The following is a 7,761-nucleotide window of genomic DNA, read 5'->3' as shown; positions in this document are numbered from 1 at the left end:
AGTCCCGCATCGGGCTCCCTGCTCGGCGGGGAGTCTGCTTCTCCCTCTGACCCTCCCCCCTCTCATGTACTCTCTCTCATTCTCGCTCTCTCAAATAAATAAATAAAATCTTTAAAAATAAATAAATAAAATAAAAAAATAAAAACAACAACAACAATAGAAAATAAAAAGTGTTGGCAGGAAGGAGAAATTAGAACCACCAAACGTTGCTGGTGAGAATGCAAATGACCCAGCGATTTCACTACTAGGTATGTACCCAATATAATTAAAACCAGATACTCAAAATGAGTCCTTGCACATGAATGTTCATAGCTGCACTATTCACAGCAGCCAAAAGATGGAAACAACCCAAATGTCCATCAACCAATGAATGCATGAAAAACACGTGTGTATACATACAGTGAAATATCCACGCTACAGCTTGAATGAACTCCAGCAATAAGCTAAGCGAAAGAAGCCAGAGACAAATCACATATTGTGTGATTCCATGCATATGAAATATCTAGAAGGGGCAAGTCCATAGGAATAGAAAGCAAGCTGATGGCTTCCAGGAGCGGGGAGGAGCATGTACTGAGGAATAATTGCTCATTGGGGATGGATGTGGGGCTTTATTTTGGGATGATGAACGTGTTTTGGAACTAGATAGTGAAGGTAGTCACACAACCTTAAGAATGTACTAAATGCCACTGAATTGTTCACTTTAAAAAAGCTAAACTTATGTTATATGCATTACATTAAAAAAAAAAAAACAACCCAGCATGGTCCCTGAAGTCTGATGGTCAGCAGGTTTGATCCATAAATCAGTATATTGGTGGTTCAAGTCCCCCAGGGGAGGTGTGTTGCTAACCTACTCTTCCCCAGCCCTGCTGCTTCTCTGCCAGAGGGACTTTTTCTTTCTTAATTCATCCCTGTTATGTGACCAGATGAAAACATCTTCGTTCCATACCCAGAGAGGCAGAAGCTCTGAAAAAGCAATGATCCTAAACTGAAGCCTAACCAAGGCGGTTTTCTCTTCTGTGTGCTTAGTAAAAGGTGTCCCCTTCTGGGATGGTTAATTTTATGGGTCAATTTGACTGGGCCATGGGATGCCCAGATATTTGGTCAAACATCATTTGGGGTGTTTCTGCGAGGATGTTTTTGGGTGGGATTAACATTCAAATCAGTAGACTGAATAAAGCATATTGCCCTCCCTAATGTTGGGGAGCCCCATCCAATCGGATGGAGGCCTGAATAGAATAAAAATATTGCACGCGGGGCGCCTGGGTGGCTCAGTCGTTAAGCGTCTGCCTTCGGTTCAGGTCATGGTCCCAAGGTCCTGGGATTGAGCCCCACATCGGGCTCCCTGCTCGGCGGGAAGCCTGCTTCTCCCTCTCCCACTCCCCCTGCCTGTGCTCCCTCTCTCACTGTGTCTCTCTCTGTCAAATAAGTAAAAAAAAAAGAAAGAAAGAAAGAAAGAAAGAAAGAAAGGTACAAGTTCCCTTCCACAAAAAAAAAAAAAAAAAAAAAAAACAACTGCATGGCCTCCCTCTAGTGAGAGAGAACTCCTCCTGCTTGACTGCCTTTGAACCAGGACATTGGGTTTTTCCTGCTTTGGGGCTTGGACTGGACCATCCACTTTTCCGGGGTCTCAAGCCTGCTGGCCTTGGTCTTTGGACTTGAACTGCACCAGCAGCTCCCCTGGTTCTCAGGCCTGCAGACTCCAGCTGGAACTAAACCATCACCTCTCCTGGGTCTCCAGCCTGCCAACTCACTCTGCCGGTCTTGGGACTCCATAACCACGTGACCCTTAGAGACAAATAGAGCTATAGATGTAAATCTCCTATTGGTTCCGTTTCTCTGGAGAACTCTAATACATCTTCCATGCATGTCCCTTCTCCCTCCTCTCATTAACTCCTAGCAGAAAATCTGAGGGCTCCTCAAATGACAGGAAACAGAAACGGCTTTATATTTTCTTTTTTTAACTGGAAACATGCTACTGAATGCAATTTGAAGGAGAAAATGCATACCTGTTAGCCCACTGCCTTCAAACCACATGGGAGCTGCTTGAGCTGCTGAGGTGAAAACACTCCCCAAAGAACTTGGCAGTGTCCTTCCTAGAGGGAGAGCCACAGAGGTCCAAACAGAAAGGGCTGTATGCTTAACAGATATGGTGGATGGCAAAGGTTCTGAGTTTATTTCCAAGGGTGCTGTGATTCACCAGGGGTGGGGCCTGGGGAACGGTTCCTGGGCGGGGGAATGGAGAAAGATGACTCAGTTTGGGAGAGCATGACCTTAGATCCAAGTGGTGGGGTGAGGAGCTGACAGCTCTATACAGGAGTGGGCCTGGAAGCTCAGAGAAGTAGCTGTGCCTAGTATTTGTAGCTGTGGGGAATAGCACAAATGGAGGGCCACATACCATATGTCTAAATATTTTAAATTTATCCATTGAGCTAATAAACAGTAAAATACAGTAAGATCTTTCCACCTACCTTGACAAAAAGACCTTCTTAAGGACCTATGAGGCCAGATTTGCATTTAGAATTGTGGGACTCCTCAGAGCTCTGTGCCTGAGGACAGTGGCTCAGGGAGGACCCTCTCCTCTCAATTCTAGCTCCTTCTTGCACAGAGAGGGGTCTAGTGCAGGTGTGTGGGCACCTCACCTCCCACTACCAGGAGCTGCTCAAACCCCTGCAAACAGCCTTCCTTTGGCCCCCTGTTGATCCTCACCTGCACACACTGGAGGCCTAATCCACCTCCGCCACACGGATGGGCAGAAAGCCCTAACCAAACTTCAGGCATCTGTGCAGGTCATTCCAGGTCCCAAATGACAGAGCGGGGCCTAGAAGAGGGGTGCAGCTCCAGGTGGGCCTGTCCCATTGGCCCTGAGTATTCCTCCCTCTGCATCGCAGAGGACCCTAGTGGGAGGAGATGAGGAATAAGATCCTTTTGTGGGAGGGGAGGGAGCAAAAGAGAGACATGTCTTCCTGCGTCAACCATGGGGAAACTATAGAAGTGGGACAGGCACAAAAATTTTAGGAATGAGGGGGGCAAAAAAGAAAGAAATATGAGAAACGCTTGCGGTCAGAGGAAGGCAGTGACAAAATGTAGGAAAAATTGTCCTCTTCCTTGGCTTGACCTGTGACAACATTTGTTGCAACTTTTCTGCCACTGAAGTCTCCTTCCACCCCCTGACCCAAGTGGCAGTCACTGCATCCAGCACCACACACCCACTTCACGGCATTCTCCAGACATTTCTAAAGGTCTCTAACAGGTGCCTGCATCATTCTTAAGATCTTACTCCTCTGGGAGATGCTCCCCGTGTGTCCTCTGTGCCATCCCCCGGTGGTCTAGTGGTTAGGATTTGGCGCTTTCACTGCCACGGCCTGGGTTTGATTCCCGGTCAGGGAAGCAGGTTTTCCGTTTTTCTTTCCCCTTCTGACCACCATCAATACTCTGTAGTTGCTGCGACTCCTGCCGCCTGGCTACATAGTCAAAGCGCAGGGCGCTCAGTCTCCCAGGCCGGCAAGTGCCCGCGTGGCTGCTGACTCTTGCCCGCCAAGGCCAAGCTCGGGGATCCTCAGATGAAGACGGTGGCTCGCGCAGCCCGCAGGCCTCTCAAGCTTTTCCCAGGTGATCCTGAAATCAGTTTTGAGAACCTCAGGACGAAGTCACTGGGGAGCCAAAGACTGGTGTCATGTAATTTACTACTTTAATAGGATCAGCCCTCATCTATTTGTGATAGTTCCTGTCTTACAGGTAAAGTGAACTAATTACCATATAGAAATAACATTCTTGTTTTTACAAAAGACCAAAAGGCAGAGGATCTGGTAAAATGACCTGAGTTGTCTACACCTCTGGAATATAACAGGGTTTTAATGAATGGGGGAAACATTGCATCCATTATTGAAACCGTGCCTATCCAAGCAAACCTTAACAGATGTAAGAGTCATTTGATATAACTCACTGTTTCATGTAGAAATTTTCTCATAGGGACAAAAATTAACCCATAATTTCCAATAGAGGGAGGCAGAGGCGAGTTTGAATCCACATAGGGGAATGTCTCATTCTTCACACGTACCTTGTTCCCTCCATACCAATACACCTCAGGACCAGATGACTGGTGGGATGCGCGGAAACAAGCCTCGGTGAAAATGGAGTTGCTCCGAGCAACAGTAGAACCCCAGTGGTGATGAGAAAGAAAACAGACTTCCCTGACCGGGAATCGAACCCGGGCCGCAGCGGTGAAAGCGCCGAATCCTAACCACTAGACCACCAGGGAAGGGGTGCTGAGCAATGCTGGGCAGCACCTCCTGACAAAAGATCTTGGGACTGATTCAAACATACATTAGGAATTTGGGGGGATGTCTGAAAAACGTCCTTGAAATTGTAAATAATTTTTGAAGGTGTGTTTTGTAACTGGAGTCCAATGGAACAATGGAGCCTCCGTATGGGCAGAGAAGATGCGAGCAATATTCTTGTTCACCTTCCTTGTTGCCCATTTGTATACAGTATTTGCTACCTTCCATGAACACAGGATTCCGGATGGACCCACCACGCAGTGGGAGTTCAGAGACTTAAGGTGAGTCTAAAGTAAGCACTTTGCCTCTGTCACGGAATAAACTTCCAGCCCAGAGGCCACACTTTCCATTCCAAGCAGAATTTGCTTCAAATGGAAAAAGAAGACAATGGTGTTCTAAGAAAAACCAACGACCAAGAAATCCTATCATATCCTGTCTTACGTAACTTCTGGTGTTAACCAACCACTTATGGTGGAAACAATGACACAGAAGGAAAGGCAAAGACAGCACAACCCAGAATTCCTTTTCCTTTCACGCCTTCCTTCCTTCCCAGCAAGCTGAAGGTAGAAAATGGTAGAATGTGTGTATTTAGAAGTAAACTAAGAACAGTTGAGTTAATTCTGTGCAACATTTCCACTGTTCTGGAAAGGACAAAAATTCATGTGCCCTTAGGAGCTATGAAATATGGATTGTGTGATTTCAGTGATTCTGCCTATGAGTTAAATGCTTTTATATTTGCACTGTCAACTAAAAACAAATCTGGACTTAGATAAGGAGAGACTTCTCAAAAAGACTATTGCAATAGAAGAGGATGCTCCAATCTCAGAAATCTGCAAATATCTCAACAGCAAACAGCAAAAGGTGTTTCTTTCACAGGGAGGGGTAAGCAGAGCTTAGCAGCAACTTTTAAGGGGAAATTGAGGCAGCGAGGGAGAGTGAACAGAGAGCATGATGAGAGCAGTTTCCCAGGAAATGTGTTTCCCTTTGGTCAACGGATTGGCAGGATAAGCTAGTAAATGGGACGTGTTCTGCATATTGGCAGTTGCTCAATCTTGGACACCAGCCAAAGTCCAAGGGCCTATGGGGAGGATAGAAGCTTGACTCCAGGTAGCTCAGGCTAAAGCAGAGGATGAAAACTGGGCCTTGCACAATCTAATGATAACTGGCAAAATTCATCCTAATTATTTTAATTTTTCTTTACATAGAATGACATTAAATAGCAAATAAAAAAACACCACAAGTGGGGAGGGAGGCCACGGAAGAAGGGGAAAAGCTTTATACTTCACAAACTCTAGCAGCACTTTTCTTGTTGCTTTCTGAACAAGAGGCTCACGTTCTTATCTCCCACTGGGCCGCACAACTCATGATCCTAGTACCAGATGGTAAGTTGAGTTTCCGGGTCTACATTTGTATTAGCGTGGTTCACGGCTTCTTTCTCAAACATCCCAGCTGGAGTTAGAGTTTTGGTTTTGTTACCCATCTTCACTGTTCTGGGGCTTGATCAAGCAGCCGAAGACCTTGGGGACCCCAGGCTACACCTCCCATGCAGGTGTCCAGCTGGGCCCTGGACCCAGTTGATTGCTCTTTTGCTTTTCCTGTAGGATACAGGTCGACAGTTGATTCATTGCAGTCGCCTACTGCCCTTTCATCCAGCAGGAGCTGAGCAGGACAGACATCTCTCCAGAGCCTGCAGTTGGATTTTGCTGACCTATTGCTTTTGCAAGGCCCAGCCTCACCCCTGCTCGCCCATTCCCACGCAGGGCATGGCAGCCTCACACCTCCCAGCAACCTCTGCGTCCAGGTGGGAAGAGGGACTGTCTCTGACCACCTACCACAATCCTGCGGGGTGCACGTGGACTTGGGCGGGGGAGAGGTGGAAAGCCGGCAATGTTTCTGGCATTTCCACCTTCTGCCACTCCTATACTGGTCTCTCTCTGTGGCAGGGGACTGGACACTGGTGGTCTCCCGGGAGCTAGGGCACAAGAGGAACCAAAGCCTTGTAGCTAGTTGGACCCAAACTAGAATGAGGAGAAGCCTCATTCTTTGATGAAAAGCCCCATCCCCTTCCTCATTAGCATAGTGGTGATTTATTCCCATCTGTCATGGGAGATTAGGATTTAATTCACCAGCAATTTAACTCATTTGTTACCACATCACTTTTGCTTAACTCCTCTTATTTCCTAGCTTACAAGTAAAATCAAACAGTTAGTTACCATATAGAAATACATTCCTGTTTTACAAGAAATCCAAAGGGATTAAGTGTGACATTCCAGATCTTGCAAGCCCAGTACGTGTATTTGCATGGCGCTGGACTGCCCTGCGGGGCACTTTGAACACCCATGGAAAGGCCAAAAGGGTAAAATTACCGGGCCATCTAGAACTCTAATTTTAACTATTTTTAGGATTTCAAAGTGAGAGAAAGTTTCATGATTACTAATACTGTGCTTCTATTGACAGAACCTTTCTAGATTTAGCGGATATCTGAAATATTGTGCATGTTTCCAAGTGAAAGTTTAATAACAGATCAGTGATTTCCCAGTGGGGTGGGGGAAGCATTTTGGAATTACTGGGTGGGCATCTTCAATCTTCACAGCCTCCCTGCCCCTCGGGTGCTGACCAGCCTAGCAACTGGGTGTTTGACTCCGCCCTTTGTCTCTCTTGACAGCTAGAAGGACTAGGAGCTCACTGCCATGCTTAATTTACACCTTTGAGTAAATGATCAGCATTCTTACCTTTAAAATATATTTCAGTGAGAAGTAATGAAACTAAGGCTTACTGAAGAGGCTGCTGAGAGGCTGTTGTCATCAGGTTAAGGCGCCCGCAGATGGAAGTTCCCCCCCGCCCCACTCCAGCTGCCCCCTGCCTCAGTCCAAGCGAAGGGTCCACTTCAATTCTCGACTCGGGTCTCAACTCTGGGTGAAGGAGCAGTGGCTTTCCATTGGAGCAGGGCGTTGGGATTGATGAAGCAAAGCTCTGGGCTCCCGAAGTTACGAAGTGATGATTTCCATGTCTGGCTTCTGGAATCAGCCGCGTCTGTCCTGCTGCCAGGCTCAGGATCACAGCGCTGGGTGCTGGGCCCAGCAGGGCTGAGTGCGAAGCACAACCTTACCTCTCTGTGGGAAGCACCTGGACAAGACTTACCTGGGGAGCCACGCTACTGAGCATATGGGGTCCTGCTGGCTGCCACCTTCAGCTTTTTTTTTTTTTTAATTTTATTTTTATTTATTTGCGAGAGAGGGAACACAAGCAGGGGGAGTGGGAGAGGGAGAAGCAGGCTTCCCCCCGAGCAGGGAGCCCGATGCGGGGCTCGATCCCAGGAGCCTGGGATCATGACCTGAGCTGAAGGCAGACGCTTAATGCGCCCCACCTTCAGCTTTTAATTAATGTTCAGTGGTTTGATCCCAATTCCTGGACAGCCTTTCCTGAGGTGACTATCCTGCTGCCCTCTACGTTTCAGTTTGCCCTCACTGGTTCTCCAACTTTC

At 47.2% G+C, this 7,761-nt stretch overlaps 1 non-coding gene across 1 annotated transcript; it reads right to left on the bottom strand.

Moving 5' to 3' along the window:
* Window positions 1–4,186: 4,186 nt before the first annotated feature.
* TRNAE-UUC (transfer RNA glutamic acid (anticodon UUC)) lies at window positions 4,187–4,258 on the bottom strand. The gene has a single exon. It is a non-coding gene; the product is annotated as a tRNA-Glu (tRNA).
* Window positions 4,259–7,761: the final 3,503 nt, after the last annotated feature.

This window comes from Mirounga angustirostris, unplaced genomic scaffold (assembly GCF_029215605.1).
Source record: "Mirounga angustirostris isolate CCGP_5_RB_7025 unplaced genomic scaffold, mMirAng1.0.hap1 SCAF_6, whole genome shotgun sequence".
Lineage (NCBI taxonomy): Eukaryota > Metazoa > Chordata > Mammalia > Carnivora > Phocidae > Mirounga > Mirounga angustirostris.
This window is presented reverse-complemented; position numbering and strand designations above follow the sequence as displayed.